Source organism: Microtus pennsylvanicus, chromosome X, assembly GCF_037038515.1.
Source record: "Microtus pennsylvanicus isolate mMicPen1 chromosome X, mMicPen1.hap1, whole genome shotgun sequence".
In the NCBI taxonomy this organism is placed as follows: domain Eukaryota; kingdom Metazoa; phylum Chordata; class Mammalia; order Rodentia; family Cricetidae; genus Microtus; species Microtus pennsylvanicus.
The window spans coordinates 26,234,772-26,252,108 of NC_134601.1; the positions used below are offsets into that span (position 1 = coordinate 26,234,772).

The 17,337-nt window shown below is 37.2% G+C and overlaps 1 long non-coding RNA gene across 1 annotated transcript in view; it reads left to right on the forward strand.

The window, feature by feature from the left end:
* Positions 1 to 411: 411 nt before the first annotated feature.
* LOC142841772 (uncharacterized) overlaps positions 412 to 17,337 on the forward strand; it is a 345,599-nt gene continuing 328,673 nt past the window's right edge. Inside the window, exon 1 of the long non-coding RNA XR_012909094.1 lies at positions 412 to 501. This is a non-coding gene — a long non-coding RNA (uncharacterized LOC142841772). The remainder of the gene's footprint in view (positions 502 to 17,337) is intronic.

A 17,337-nucleotide genomic window follows, 5' to 3' on the forward strand; every position in this document is an offset into this window, starting at 1 on the left:
ATGCACTGTGTACATGTTCTAACATGCAAGCATTAACATTTGCCGCTCCAGAACTCTCTTGCTTGATAGAGTATAACTTGTTCGGCTTTGACCTATGTCCTAATTTCCAATCACAGGACAGGGGGGCATTCTGAGCTCCATGTAACAATATGTAGGAGACACTCACTCCTAACCAACTCTTGGTCCAAAAACCCCAATTGCCAACTCAACCAAAGCAAGCTGTCAAGCTAATGAATATACCCTCACCAAAGTAATCAAGTAACCTTTGAGTACAGCCTCCACTGAACTGCAATTACCAACCGCTACAAACTCCCGGGTTCTCCTATGTTTTTTTTCTCCTCTATTCATTGAGGATCCCTACCTTTTCCTTGGCATGAAAAATTATATCCTAGCCGGGCGGTGGTGGCACACGCCTTTAATCCCAGCACTCGGGAGGCAGAGGCAGGAGGATCTCTGTGAGTTCGAGGCCAGCCTGGTCTACAAGAGCTAGTTCCAGGACAGGTACCAAAAACTACAGAGAAACCCTGTCTCGGAAAAAAAAAAACAGAAAGAAAGAAAAATTATATCCTTCCTGAACATTCGTCCCATTATAACCACCAGCATGGCCTGTCACCTACCTATCTCAGTCTTATTTGTCTTTCCTTTGGGACTCAAAGTGATTCCTGACTTCTCAAATCTCTTCCCCATCACACAGTTATTCTTAGCAAAAGAAGAACTTTCACATTTCCCTGTAAATGTGTGCTTCTTATTTATGCTTCAGCCACAGCAATGAGAACTATAAAGGACAAAGGCTTTGGTTTTTCTTAATCTGTATCCATGCATTAGCTCAGCACCATTCAAATAGTGAGTATTCCGTTAAAAATTTGCTGATAAATGACAGGAACAAATCATCATTATGGATCACTTTCTGCAAATACTTGAACTCTGGAAATGAGTCTGTAGCCCAGACATTCCTAAAGCTAAACCAAGGAATTTAGGACACATCTCAGGTTAAAGGCTACACAATGAAGACCTCTTTCCAATCTAACTGCAACATGAGAATAGTCTTCCCTTCCAGTAGGCAGGGACTTTACTGCTCTTTAGTAATTACTGAAGAGGCTCTGTGCTAGTTTGTTCTTTTTGTCAACTTGAGTATGCTGTGAATCACATTTCCCTACAAGCCTCTTTTCTGTATGGAACATACTTAGAGTTGACCAAAAGTGAAGTTGTGCAAAATATGAGAGGCAGAAGTAAAACAGCAGACCATGTACACACACACACACACACACACACACACACACACACTGTGATATTTGGGTAGGAGTGCTAAAAGACAACATATTCCATGTTGTGTTCACTTTTTCTTGTTCCTCTCCTATCTTTTCTTCTCTATTGCTGGACCAAGAACAACTTGGGGACCACCAGATGCTTGACTGCAGTCTCACAGAAGCAGCAGAACCATACAAAGCCAACAACTTTTCATAATCTGCTACATCTTCAGTGTTTAACAGTCCAGTTCCAGTAGCTTATCATTACCACTTTCCAGATTTTCCTATAAGCTCCAGCTCTTCCACCAGGTCCACAGAAGATTGATGATCTTTCTGGTGATTTTTACACTTCTGTCTTTTACACCATTGTGACCCTCCCCCATTTACCAGTTGCAATTATAAGAGGTGTAATTCTTTATGTGTATGCAGTTTTATACATATATATAATTTCTTTCTATAAATAGATATACAACTTCTTGTACTATAAAATTATTTCCCCAATGACACAAGAAACTGCATAAACTACGTTGATATATTATTGGTTTTTAAAGTCATACTCATAGTGCCAAGATGTGCTGTATAGTTTTGTTATATGTATATGTATTTCTGATATTGATTAAGGTATTGTAATTGTGTAGTTCATTTTTAAAATGTAATGTATAATTAGGAAATATAGGTTGTTAGTGGATAATCATCAATAATAATCAAGCTTGTAGTCATGTTAGTTAGATTTCTAGATATATAGATATATTTCAGTTAGATAGACATTCTTCATATCTTTCAAAGACTGCAGAATATGGCATTTAATGTTTTAATAACTTAGGGTTTTTCAGGACAATGAGACACATCTGCTCCTGGCAACACCAATCTACTTCAATAGGAAGATGGGCATTGAAGAGGCTCCTTATGGAGTTGGTTAGACATTTGGGCAAGAAACTGATCTTGCCTGGACTGTTGCATAAACTGGACAAAAAGAACTGACAGAGAGAGGACTGCTCAACTTGCCTAAAGGTGAGATGGTCTGTCGGGGTTCCTGACTCATGAAAGAGTCTGCGAGACATTCTGCAGGACACAGCAGATAGTGACTGAACTGCCTTTGAAATTTCCTGCTTCATGGAAATGTCTCCTGGATACTATGGGCCTGTAGGCTGAAGATGGATGCCCCAATGGTACAAAAGAACTTTGGGTGACTGTACAGACAGCGAGATGTCTCTGTCATTTCTAGAATTTTAGAAGTTGCTTACTTCTTGTTTACTTAGGTAATATTATATCCTTCTAGAGTCTTTGATGGAGTTGAAGAATAGATAGATAGTTGTTGTTTTCCTTAGTTATGATAAAAGATAAAATAGATATAAATATTGTAACTGTAATTCTTACTTGATAACTGTTTTGTTATATGTAATTTTACTATGTTAAAGATAAAGCCTTCTTTTTTGTTTAAACAGAAAAAGGGGAAATGATGTGGGAGTGTCATCTATCTGTTGCTTTCATTGGTTAATTAATAAAGAAACTGCTTGGCCTTTGATAGGCAAGCCCTTAGGTGGGTGGAGTAGACAGAACAGAATTCTGGGAGAAAGAAAGCCAAGTCAGGCAGTCGCCATGACTCTATTCTCCAAGATGGATGCCCGTTAGACTCGTCCCGGTAAGCCACACTCAAGTGGCAATACGGATATTAGAAATGGGTTAGATCAATATGTAAGAGCTAGCCAATAAGAGGTTATAACTAATGGGCCAGGCAGTGTTTAAAAGAACACAGTTTCTGTGTAATTATCTCAGATAAAGCTAGCCGGGTGGTGGGTGTGGCCCTCTGCTCCTTCTACATTAAACTTTGAAAATTATTCAAATAGTAGAAGAATAAAATCTCATTAAAGTCAATCACAGAGAGTATTTGAAGAATAAGGAAAACATTTTTCATCAGTGCCACCCCAGAGGCAACTTCAAAGCCAACAGCATTGTGGATCATTCCAGAAATTTTTCCATGCATGTACATACACATACACAATGTTTGAGGCATTTCCTTAAATTAAAATGAGGTCATAACTTATATTTTATGTCACTTAGATATTTCATCTAAAATATTTCTCTATAGAAGTACATTTTATTTTCAGTGATACAGTAGAATTTCACAGCCAAAAGATAATAGTCTATATAATCTTTCTACTACAGATGGACCATTAGGTTATTTATAATCTTCTAAAACTATAAGCATCTTTGTACAGATGCGCAAGCATTTTTGTAAGTCAAATTACTGTATCAAAGTACATTTGCATTTTAAAATTAGATATAATGGTTCCAAATTATCCAACAGAATGATTATATGTATTTAAATTCCCACCAATAATGTGTAGTAAGTTTCCCACACTCTAGTCAACATTGCATAGTATCAGTAATTTTTATAAGCACATTGGGCATATACTTGATTTCTGTTTCATTTTACATTTTCCTGATTACTATTGAGAAATAGCATCATTTCATATGTTCATCTTTAGTAGATTGTGTCTTCATAAATTTTCTAATTTATCTAATATGCTATTTGTCATTTTCTTATTGATCAGTAGAAGCACTTAGTATATTATGGATATATCTCTTTTTCAATACAGTGCTCAAAACTACCTTAGCTATAGCAGTTAGATAAGAGAAAGACATAAAAGGGATAAAAATACTAAGAAAAAATAGTCTAACTAGCCTTATTTGCAATTAACATGGCTCTTTACTTAAAAGATCCTTTTGAGTTTACTGGAAAAATCTATGACCTAATAAACACAGTGAAGTTGCAGGGGTTCAAAATAAATATAAAAAAAAATCAGTGACCCTCATTCATACCAAAAGTCTACTCCCTGAGGAAGAAATTAGAAAAAAAATACTTCATTCAAAATAACGTTCCCCAAAATTGAGTATGTAGAAATATATCTAACCAAAGAAGTGAAAGGGAAATTTTCAAGAAATTGAAAAAGGAACTCATACAAGTTACTAGAAAATGGAAAAATATTTTATGTTCCTGGATAGGCAGGATTAATACTATGAAAATGTCTATAATATCAAAAATACTATACAAAATTAATGCAATACCTATCAAAATACCCATGATATTTTTCACAGGTTTGGAAAAAGCAATAAAAGAAGCCACATGGAACCACAAAAGATCATGAACAGACAAAGTAGGAACAAAGTCGGAAATATCATAAGACCCAACTCAAGTTATCCCATAGAGTAATGGTGATAAATAAATCCTGGTACTGGCATGAAACATGCAGGTAGATCAATAGGATGGAAAAAAAGGACCTAGAAGTAAAACAGCCAAGCTATGCTGGCTTAATTTTTGACAAAGGAAGCATACTTTAGCCAACTCAACAAATGATGCTGGCAAAAGTGAATTTCTAACTGCAGAAGAATGAAATTATATTTACACCTTTCATCTTATATAAAAAATCAATTAAAATTGATCAAAGACCTTAGCTTAAAGCCTGAAACACTGACAATTTTAAAATAAAAAGAAGGAGATACCATTTTAAGATATTTGGATAGTTAAGAACTTTTAAAATAGAGTATCAACAGCACAAGAGCTAACCCCAAATATCAACAAATAAGACTACATGAATATAAACAGTTTCTGCACATCAAAGAAGAGAGTCAGCAGTTAACAGGCAACAGCATTAGAACAAATCTTTACCAGCTACACTTCAGACAAAGGATTAATATCAAGAATTTACAAAGAATTACAGAAATTAAATACCAAGGAAGTAAAACTGTCAACCAACAAGTGAGCAAATGGACTGAACAAGTTTTTTTTACAAAAAAAGAAATATAAAGAGCCAATTATCATTTTAAAAAGTGTTCAATGTCCCAGATCATCAGAGAAATGCAAATTAAAGGTACTTAGAGATATCACCTCACTCCAGCCAGAATGGCTGTCATCAACAAATCTGAAAGGTGTTGGGAAGGTTGTGGAGAGAAAGGAGTCCTTATTCATTGCTGACAGGGGTGCAGTTTAATTCAGCCATTGTAGAAATCAGTTTGGAGATCTCTTTGCACCCCATTGTTTGTTGCTGCTTCATTTATCTATTTTATTGTAAGGAATTGAAATCAACTTAGTTGTCCATCAACAGATGAATGGATAATGAAAATTCAGCATATATGTAAAATGGAATAATACTCAGCTCTAAAGAAAAATGAAGTTAAAAATTCACAAGATGGATGAGCTTCTGGGAAATAAATAGAATCTCACATACGCATAATCTAACCAATAATATGTACACATTTATACATGTCGGGACATTATAACATGAAGAAAAGAACAAGAAGGGCTAAGTATAAAGGAATGAGGAAGTACTGAATATGAGAAATGGACATGAGTTATGAAAGATGATATAAAGCCAATCATTTTTCTAGTTCTAATTCCATAAAACATTTTTGGGGAGTTTGGTGGTGAATAAGTGCTTGAAATATATTTGATAGCAGAAGTGTAAAATTTAATGTGAAACATCATAGCTTCCTTTCTGAATGATTGTTCAAACTGAACAGAAGTTTGACCCTGGTTAATTTTGTTGTGTGATGTTTTTAATTATTTGTAAGTTTTTAAAATAAAGCTTATTAGAGCATTAATTGTCTTTTTACATGTATTATAAATATTGTTTCCAAAATATTTCTTGTCTTTTCATTTTGCTTCATGAGTCACACACTCAAATAATTACAAGAACCAGAAAGGTGATAATTTTGTGATTCTGACAAGATATAAGACAATAAAAAATTGCAATAATTTTCTTTATTTATTTCCACCTGATGATTTAAACATGCATGTTAAAAGCTCTCTACATGGTGTTTTAGATGCACAGTCCCCCATCAGTTTGAGATCTAGATTTTAGTAAATTTCTGTTATTATTATTCAGATGCCTTTTGTTGTTGATATTCTTTCACATGTTTTGTATTGTAGAATTTGTCAGTGTTTTACGTTTTGGCTTCTATATTTTGTTAGTATCTGGCTTATGATAGAATTGTGTGTATATACATACACATCACACAATATAGATATATGTGTACTGTTAATGGGAGTGCAGGGGCCCTTTGTTCTTTCTAGCCCCTTGGCTAGTTTAACCCCTGAAATAATCATACAGGAACTGTATTCATTTAAACACTGCCTGGCCCATTATTTCTAGCCTCTTATTGGCTATCTCTCACATATTAGTTTAACCCATCTCCATTAATGTGTATCACCACTTGACTGTGGCTTACCGGTATGAGTCTAACAAGTATCCATATAGGGCAAGAGAACCATGGCGTCTGCCACTCTGCCCTTCTTCCCAGCATTCTGTTCTGTCTACTCCGCCTATCTAAGTTCTGCCCTATCAAAAGGCCAAGGCAGTTTCTTTATTCAACCAATGAAAGCAACATGTAGACAGAAGGACCTCCTACACCAGTATACATATATACATACATACGTGTATATGTGTATGCATAATGTGTGTATATATATCTTTAGTTAACTTTCAAATAGGTGCCAAGAAGAGATAATACATAGATTGTATTTTCATCCATTGTTGACCGTTTCTTCAACTATTGTTGACTTAGCTGTGTAAAAGATTTTAAACAACGTAATCTCCACAGAGTGAGAGACCTTGGAACACTCTGCCTTAAATGGGATGTCTCCATCAAATCCCTTCCCTCCGAGCTCAGGGAACCCCTTGGAAGAGGAGGCAGAAAGAGTTTGCGAGCCATTGAGGATGGAGAACATCAAGGAAAAAAGGTCCTCTGAGTCAACATGAGCAAAGTTCATATGAGCTCATAGAAACTGAAGCAGCATGCACAGGGCCTGCTTGGATCTGTGCCAGGTCCTCCATATATATATATATATATATATCATGGCTTCTAGTTTAGTGTTTTTATAGGATGCCTGGATGTGAGAATGAGTGGATTTCTGATTCTTGTGTTTTTTCTTGGGCTCTTTTCTTTCTGTTTGTTTGTCTTGTCTAATTTAGATGTGATAGCTTTTGTTTTATCTTATTATATTTTATTTTGTTATATTTGTAAAAATGAATGAAAACATAGCTACTAGAATAAAGGTTAGTGACTGAATTGTTGCCTGTTGTACCTGCTGGGAGAAGGAATAAAATCAGTTTTTTCCAATGACACCGAGAATATTAACCACTCCAGGGCAGGCTTCATGTTCAGGAATAGTTTTGGTTAATATATAATGAACCCCACAGGTATTTTTGTTTGCTTTTATTTGATTGTAATTTGTTGGTTTTGCTTTTGCTTTCTTTTGCGGTCTTGTTTTATTTTGTTTTTTGGTGTTGGGTTTGTTGCTGTTGTATCCAATTTCTGTTGCTTTTCTATGGAAGAACTTTAAGCTTGGTGAGTTAAGAAGGGGAGAGGATTGAGAATGCCTTGAGTAGAAGAAGAATATAATCAATACATATTTAAATTTAAAAATTGTTTAAATAATAAAAAGTATAATAAAGTAGATGTAATCAGACACATACATATTTTTATCTTTGTTTCCTGTACTTTTGGAGTCATATGAGAGAAATCATTGCCCAGATAAATATATGTTATTCTTGTAATTTTACAGTTTAATGCCTTATGTTTAATTTTTTTATCTACTTGAGTTTTTTAGTATGTAGTGTTAATAAGGATACAATTGCCTTTTTCTGTTTGCAGATACCAAGTTTACTCAGTGACATTTATTGAAAGGATTGTCTTTCCCCATGTGTGTTTGTAGCACCTATTAAATTCATTGTTGTTTATAGCCAAATAGAATTCAACTGTGTAAATGTATCTCATTTTCATTATCCATTCAATAGTTAGTGGACATCTACGCTGTTTCCATTTCCTAGCCATTGTGAAGGGTGAAGAATTGAACATGGATATGTAGGTATCTCTACCATATGGTATAGAATCATTCTCTTATATGTCAGAAGTAATATAATGCTCATAGTAAAAGAAGATATCATGCAAAATATTGTAGAGAGAAATCTACACTTAACTGTAGACTCTGTATGCTACCATACCAAAATGCCTGACAGAATATGCTCACTGTGCAATAGGGGCATGGAGGTTATGACAGGGTAACCAGTGGCTTCTGGAATAAAATTGAGGCCTAGCCCATAAGAAAGAATACACAGCTACTGTATATTACAACTTTTTGTGAATTTGACACAAACCAGAATCATTTGGGAAGAGGGGACTTCAGTTGACAAAATTTCTGCAACAGATTGGCCTGTAGGATTTTCCTAAATGTGTGGAGTATTTTCTTGATTCACAATTTATGTCATCCTGGTTAGGTGATCTTGAATTGTAAAAGAAAGCAAGTTGAGCAAGCCGTATGAAACAAGCCAGTAAGTAACATTCTCCATGGCCTCTGCTTCAGTTCCTGCCTCCAGGTTCCTGCCTTGAGTTCTTTCCCTGACTTCAGTGGGTGATGAACAACAATGGTGATCTGTCCTCCCCACATTTGTTTTGGTCACAGTTATAGTGACATTTCAAATGGAATTTAATAAATAAAAACTGACTGAAGATCTGAGAGTAAAACAGTCCCACTCCTCAGCCTTTCAGACCAGATTTTGGTAACACACACCTTTAATCTCAGTAGCCATAATGACACACACCTTTAATCCTAGTAGTCACAGTAGTTGCCATAGAAACTGGCCAGTGCATGCCTTTAATGATGGTGGTGCATGTCTTTGATCCCAGTCCTAGATCAAGGTAAGAGATAGCTGCACTACTGTGTTGATATTAATGTTATTAGTAACAGCCACCATTTGATACTACATCAATCAATAAATGGATAAGGAATATGTGTTATGTGTGAAAAAATAAAATACATTTTAAAACATAAAAATGAATAAAATCCTGTCATTTGTGACATGGATAAACCTAAAGGACATTACGCTATGTGAAGCACAAGATGATGTCGTCAATTATATTTGGAATCTTGTGTAGGTGTGCATATGCATGTGCACAAATACATGGCTGTATATACATACACGTGTAGGGAGTACTTGTAGTGTGTGCACATGTTTGCAGGCTAGAGGTTGACTAGGTATCTTCCTCAGTTTTTCCACCTTATTATTTTTGGCACAAGGTCTCTCACTGAGCCTGAAGCTCACTTATTAGTCTAAACTGGCTAGCCAGAAAGACCCAGGGGTCCTCCTTCTCTGCCTCCCAGTGCTGAGATTATAAATGTGAGTTGTTACACATGGGTACTGGCTATCAGAACTTGGATCCTTATACTTACACAGCAAGCACTTTGTCAAGCTAGCTTCCTAGTGCCTGTATGTGGAATCTGCCAAGAGTTGCACTCACAAAGCTACAGAATAGAACTAGGTTCCCAAAGTCTAGGTGAGTAACACCTATTTGTCAGACTCTCTTCCATAGCAGTAGGTTTTCTTGGGTTCTAGAGACCATTTATGCTGTGCTTTGAGTGCTTCCCGTGGTAACAGCTATCCACTGTTGCTACACTTCAATGCTTCATTATTCTATGAGTTCCTTAACCCTGTCTCTTAACAATATCATTTAAACTCTCCTTAGTTAAACCACGTGATTATGTTACTTCTTTTCTTCCTGAACCTTGACATGATCATATAAAAGAATAGAAAAAGTATCTAATTATTTTAATGACAAAAATACATCTGTGCTGCCTGAATGGAGCTGTATTTCTAGAGGGCGGCAGCTATTGTCAAAGATGGGACAGGGAAGTAGAAAAAGAAGAGATAAAAAAAAATACTCTAACTTTTCCTAAATTCCAATCTCTTTCAGCTCGTTAAAGGGAAATAATATTGGAGTTAGCTACAAAGAGAGAACAGGAAAGGCAGTTTTCAGGAATTAGCTAAAGAGAAGACTAAGAACAGCATGGTGCTGGGGGACAGAGAAAAGTCAGCAGAGTCTGCTAGTCCCTCTGTAAGATTAGAGAAAGGTTTCTGCGTTTCCAGGCTCAGAAAAGAAGGGTTCATTTTGGCTCACAGTTTCAGATGTTCCATTCTTTCTTCCTCTGCTCCATTGATCCTGGGCCTGTGGTAGGGCAAAATATCATGGTGGCAAAAGCATGGAGTAGAGACTGCTTACCCTATTTTGGAAATGAGAAAACAAACAGATGACAATCTGAGATGAGCTACTACTCCCAGAAACTTGTCTCCAGTAACCTACTTTCACCACATCCTGAAATTTCCAGCACCTCACAAAATCCCACTATCAACTGGAGACCTATGTTTCAATACATGAGCATTTTGGGAACATTTCCTACTGAAAGCATAGCATAAACACACACACACACACACTCACACATATCCACTCCTTAGGTATATGTGAAGTCTGGAAATAAATTGCTCAGAGGTCCCCCTCTAAAAAGCTATTTAGGTTTTTTGAGTTTTCCAGGGGTAAGTTAAAAACAAAGGGAAAACAGTTCATCAGTTATGCATCAAAAGGGGTCATATTTAGTGTCTCAGTCCAAGAACATAGCCTAAGAAAATGTACTGAAATGTCAACAAATATTTGTGCACTAAAATTTATATGACAGAAACTGCTGTCTGTCTTGCCAAAATCTCTCTTCCCCTTCTAGAGCAACTGAAGTGCCAAGCACATAGGTGATCAACTATGCTCATTTTTAACTTTCATTTGCTGTCTATGGCAGTGTGATTAAGAAACACAAGACACAGTATAAGCCACTCCTATCCCAGGGTGACTTAGAAGCAGGCATACCCCAACCCTGTATCATTTTATTTTCCTGTGAATCTGAGTGTAGATGTTCTATGGATACAATTTTCAGCAACATTCGCAGAAAAAAACACATCTGCATTCTTATATGATTTTGTTAATTAAAACTGTGACCTGACTTGAGAGAAAAACAAATTTCTCTCTCTTTTTACATTTAAGCAGCCTATTTTTTTCTGCAGATATTGGCATTATCCCAACTAATGCACTGCACTGCAGCGTCATCAGTATTAGGAAACTATCAAAACAATCCTAGCATTAGGGAACTTCCAGAAATGGAAAGTGCTGTAGTCCTCATAAAGGATGCTTATAATAATTCAGAGGGTTTGCTACATAAGGTAAAATGAGAGAACAGGACACACACACATGTACAGTGTATTATTTAGGATACAAAGGAAGACACATTAATATTTAAGACGTCTTAGTGGCTGTCCTTAGGTAAATAAATTATGGGGGAGCTTTTCTCAACGGATTCTTTTTTGTAGTTTGTAATTTTTCTACAAAAATTTTCAATTTTTCTAAAAATTATGAATCTAATAATAACATTAATGATTATAGTAATGAAATCATCACAAGTAATTATATGAAAACTTGAAAAGGAATGCAAAGATTACAGAAAAATACTGACCATAGTGAGGCTACAATGCTTCTAGAGAAAACACAGAATGCAACTGTGTAAAAACTGTTCCTGCCTTTAGATGTGGGCCAGAAAAGGAAATGACAAAGGATACATAGTTGCCGTGTTGGAGGCCTTAGGATGTTCCCTTGTTGGAAAGCTTTCCTTCCCTCTAAACCAATAAAACCATGGCAATTTAACCTAGTTATTTTCAAATGCTTTTACTTCCCAGGGTTGATTTATCTCACCACTAAGACTTTATTCTCAGATGTGCATAAGCCTTTTGGAGATCAGGTAACTCCAGTGCTATCGTTTAGAATGTTTTGAGTTTTTTCTTCAACTTAATTTACCCTGGACCAATCACTTCTTCAGATTCCAGACAGGGTAATCTGAAAATCAATCACTTCGTCAGATTCTGGACAGGGTAATCTGAAAGACAAAAAGAAGCACTGGTGGTGGCAAGTTTATTTAACCTAACACCGTGCTGGCTATTTGCCTTCGTCTCTGTTCTTTGTGGGTACTACGATTCAGCTAACAGTTCAAGGCTGTTTACAAACTAATAAAAGCGATGATGCAGGCATGCAGGCTTATCCTCTGGGAGCTGGTGATGGGCTTTTGGCAATGGCATATCCTTCTGCAGCGTTGGCTGCTTAAAGCCTATTAGTGGAATGCCACATAGACCGAGAGTGTTTTACTTGGAAAAGAACACATAAGCCTTACTGCTTTCAGCATATGTTCCTCCAAACACTCCACACAGTGCTAAAATGCTGCAAACACACCCTGATTTCCCCTGCACCCATTTGAACTCTGTGAGCAGCCATCTGCTACCTCTCTCCTCCCAGGTGTTGATCCATCCCAGCTCAGTTGAAATGAAAATTGACAAATCCTTTTTGGCCAAACAAGCTGAAAGGTAATGATGGAACTGTTTGTGATGTCTACCTAAGCAAGAAAGAGGAAATTCGGGCATCCTTTTTAGCTTGCATCTTGTTTGTGTGATTGCTCTTATGCTGCAGAGGAAGGTCACTGCTTAGCTACAACAGATCACCCATGGAAAATTTAGGAGGAACTCTCCTAAATGACACCTAGTGAGATCAAGCACACACTAGACCCTGAAAATGGAAATTTCATTTTCTTTGAGCCATTCTTTTTTAGAAATCTCTTTAAATAGAAAGTGGTTATGTCTAGAGTACTCTAGCAATGTGTTCATTGCACACAAGAGAACTTATATAGAATATATTGATTTAAAAAATAATATTTAGATTATTGGCTGTACCTCAGTAATTTGAGGGGGAAAGTACTATCAAACCAGGCTAATCTGAACTTCTATTTTGTTTTAAAGGAAGAAAAAAAGTTCTAGATTTATTAAGGTGAGTTCTGCTGAGTCAGAAATGCTACCTATGGCTTGGTGCAAATATTGACAATTTTTCAAGTACTTGAAAGGGCATAATGCTGATATGTCACATAGTTGAGAGAATCCAAAGCTTTAAGAATAATCTTGCTCTAACTTGGAGGTAAATTTGCCTTAAATTCCTACTTATGTAAGACTAGCATTCCTTAGCAAAAGTGTATGTCAGTAATTTGCCTTCTGTATGCTCAGGCTCTTCCTTTCCATCTTCCCAGGGCTTAGCACTTCCCCTGCACTCTGTGGCTCCAGCCTCTTGTTCTGTTAAGGAACGACGCTCTTTGAAGGATCTGACACCTCCAGGCAGCTGTAGCCATGTTAGAAAAGTTGGAAAGTCAAAGATTATTTAAAGAAAGGATCTATCTATCCTTGTCTAAAACAATTCTAGTCATCTGTCACTAGATGGGAGAAGCAATGTACTTTTCGAGTTGTAACACTAAAATCTTATGGCTTGAGTATATTTTGAGGCTACAGATAATGCTATAGGCACAATACTCCTAAGGTAGGTTCAGAGAAAATATTTCAACAGTATTTCATCATCCCCGCCCTCTCTGGTGAGTCTCAAGCGCTGATGGAATTCTGGAAAACTGTGGTCAGTTTTCCTGTGTGTTCATCACTTTGAACCCGCTACATTGGTTTATCCATTGATTATGACTTATATCTAATGTTGGCCAATAAACTGTCCTCATTATAAAGAATCTAACTCTGAACTTAAATTCCAGGCAGAAATTCATAGAAACTGATTACTTGGCATTAAAAGTATATTCTCCCTGGAAACTCAAAAGAAGGTAAATTCATCACTGACAGGGTGGGACTTGTCGAGGTGAAGAGAAGACCTCGAGACAGATTTCACTGTGATCACCAGTTTCCAACCTGTCTGAGGGAGTTTATAAAAAAGGAGAATATTCCATCCTCAACCCCACATAACAAAGGAACTTTTCATGATCACGTTTCTCTCCCGGGAGTGCAAGCTCTTCCAAGCACACCACACCCTTGAACTATGCAGGCCAACAAGAGTTAAACTGGGATTCTTTTAAAGTCCCAAGAGGGACTAATCCTGCCAAGTTTTTCCAGTGGAAAGTTTCAGATGTTTCTATTTCTGGTTTAATGGCAAGAGCCCTCCACTTTCCTCTCTGTTCCCCTCATATGCTTTTTTGTGTTAGTTCAGGTTGAAATAAAAGTATTAGCCCTTAAATACACAAGAAGGATAGTGGTAAAATCTAAGGGTCTTACTTGTTCATGCTTATGTAGATTTTTTAAATTACTCAATAGGTCATTATCCCTCTGCCTCATCTCTTTTCCTACAAGGGAATTTGGCTTCCCAACTCCACCCACTGTTCTTATTTCTATTTCCCTGGTTGCTTTACCATCTCCCCACCTCCCAACCCATCTACCCTGCCACCACTTTGAAGGTCCATTGCAACACTTTAAGATCAATAGTTCTCCTCAGACCCATTCCTTTGCTTTGGGATCTACGATGATGACCCTTTCTCCTAGTTTATGTTCCAGGATTCCAGGAGTCCACATTTTCTAAAAAGACCCAGAAAAAAAAATGAAATACTTTGTTAGAATAGCCTGAAACATTTCTACAGAAGGAAGACATTTTTGTGTCTGTGTGAGGAAAGCTCAAAAGCTTTAACTTTCTGGCCCCTAACAGTTCCAAATTCTATATGGAGTGGCAATTACAAGTGAGGCCCTCAGTGCCCCGAGGAACCTGGCACAGTGAGTTCTATGACTGTTCGATGAATTCTTGATGAATTCAGCTCTTTTTAAAGCAATGCCTGAGCTGAGACCTCCAGGGAAAGCCAGTGTTGATGTTTTGAGAAAGTTAGTGAGAAATAGTGACAAGCATTTGTCTGTCTCTTACTGTGCTTGCTCCATCTGTTCTCCTGAGCTTGAGAGCGACTCTGCAGGCTGATGACATGCTTCTCAGGACAGTGCTTTTCCTCATCAGAGAGCAAGGGGAAGTTACCGCTGAAAGTGCCTTGTCCTGTTGAAGCTGGGGTGTGCCATCGTTCACCTTCCCAAGGTAACACTGCTTGAAAGAACTGTGTCTAGAAATGAGCTTCATTTTCATGTATTCAGAAATGTTCTAACACGCTGGCAAAAATAAATCACACCTTTTCTAGATACAACTCCGCTCTAAATAAGGAACCTAGATGAGAGTTTGCACAAAGCTAATTAAAGATACTAGTCTTGTCATCTGTCCTTACTCTATAGTCACCTTGCTGGAAGAAGACTTTGCCTATAGAATTGTCTACCAATTACTCAAGCATAGGAACAGGAAGGAAGGACTATTCAATGCCTCAAACTTGTCTAGTACACAGCTCTTAGGTTTGCCACTCAGGGAGCTTTTTTCCTTTGTCACCACTCTCAATAGATCAACAAGGAAAGGGAAGCTGTGCATCTCATAAAAGAGGCCCTTAGGTAACCCCTTTGGTGAGTGGGATAATAGCTCTACCCAAAAGAAAAATTAACTCAAGGAAACTAAATTGTGACATATCAAAATAAGACAATGAGATAAAAATCCAAATATAAAATGCCACTCAGAATAAATACCAAAGGAAACAGACATGATTTAATTGTGCATGCCTAATGGCCTAAGAGGCCAGTTATAATATTAAAAGGGGTTACCGAAGTTAACAAAGGAAGGAAATAACTGAAGCAAGGAATCTTCTGGGAAACAGTGAGCACTAATAAGAATGCACACTGTTCTTAGGAAGACTTCAGCCACCTCCATATTGATGCTGCATCCAGTGGAAACTTCTCCACCTCCTTACTTTATAACTCAAGCATATCTAACAGGCCTGAACACTTCTTTTTGTTATTCCTTACTGCCTTGCCTGGAATGACACCACACTCGGCAATTACTCCTTCCTGGTTCTCTTTGCTGAGACCTCTCTTCGTCTCCCCCGCACAAACTGGGAGAAAGCTCCATTCTGAGCCCCCTTTCTTTGTAATATGATGATAGCATAATAGTAGTTGAGAGAATTAACCCAGAATGCTAACTACTTAGTTTTGAATTCTATCTGCTACTCACTCAGTGTGAAGTTGGGCAATATGCTCAAACTTGTCAGCACTTCAAGCTCCTTGCTTATAAAGTAGAAATAATCCTATAGCCTATCTCTTAGCATTGTTGTAAAGATTATTGGTGTTCATGCATATATAAAAGACTTTGAACAGTGCCTGGAACTTTACACAGGTCTGTTAGCATTGTTATTAGCATTATCTTAGTCACAGTATTATCATCACCATCATTATCGGTCTTGTCTCCATACTCTTATTTGGGTAATCTTACTTGTTTTCATAATATTAAATGGCATTTATCAGTAAATTAACCTTAAATCTGATCTTTCCCATGACCTTTGTATTAGTCAAGATTACCTACTCCCCCCCCAAAAAAAAAACAGAAAAAAGGAGACAAAACAATGAGAGAGAGAATTCATTCTGGGATTTTCCTGATACGATTGTGGCCTTGACATGTCATCACATGCTATTCAGGCTAGAAAAGCAGGCTGGCCAGTGGAAGAAGGAAGTTTGAGTCAGAAGTCATGAGAACTAGGAAGCCAGTGGTTATGTTCCCACTCTGAGGCTGAAGGCCTAAGAACTAGGGATTCTTGCTGCGTCTGAAGGCTCAAGAACCAAGGGCTCTAATTTCTGCCAGCAAAATGAATACTTGAGTTCAGAAGAGAAAGTAAACTCATTCCTCCTTGGCCTTGTTTTTCTTTCCAAGCTTTCGGTAGGTTGAATGGTATATGTTCATATTGAGTGAGGGTGGATCCTCTGTACTCATCTACAGGTTCAACTGTTAACCACTTCCAGAAGCACCCTCCCAGACATGCTCAAGAACTGGATTTCATCAGCTGACTGAGTGAGCATGGCTTAAAGCCAACAAGATGACATAAAATAAACTCTGCTCACCTCTTGACTTACTTGTTCAACTCTATTTGATTCTTCTCTGACATCTAGTAGTCACATAAAACTGAACATAAATACAATTTTAATTTTAATTATAGCATACCACACAATATCTCAAGTGGCTTCCAAAATTACAAAGAATATAATTGTTACTCCTTAACCTTAAATATAGCTATAGCCTCTGAGCACGCTCACATTAGTCAAAAATGTTTAACAGGAATATAAAAGGTCTCATACATTAGGCACGCACCTGTCTTCCCAACCCCATTTTCTACCTCTCTCCTCGTAAGTGTCAAGCTTCTTGGACTCCTCTGTCTTCTTTTACTACTTTGATTTTTGTTCTCAATTCAAGGACCTTATTTTGACTGGTCTCTCGCTTGCTTCATAGAATGATCACCTCCTGCCTTTTCATGTAGCCGTCTCCTGCTTAACCTTGATTCATCAATATCAAC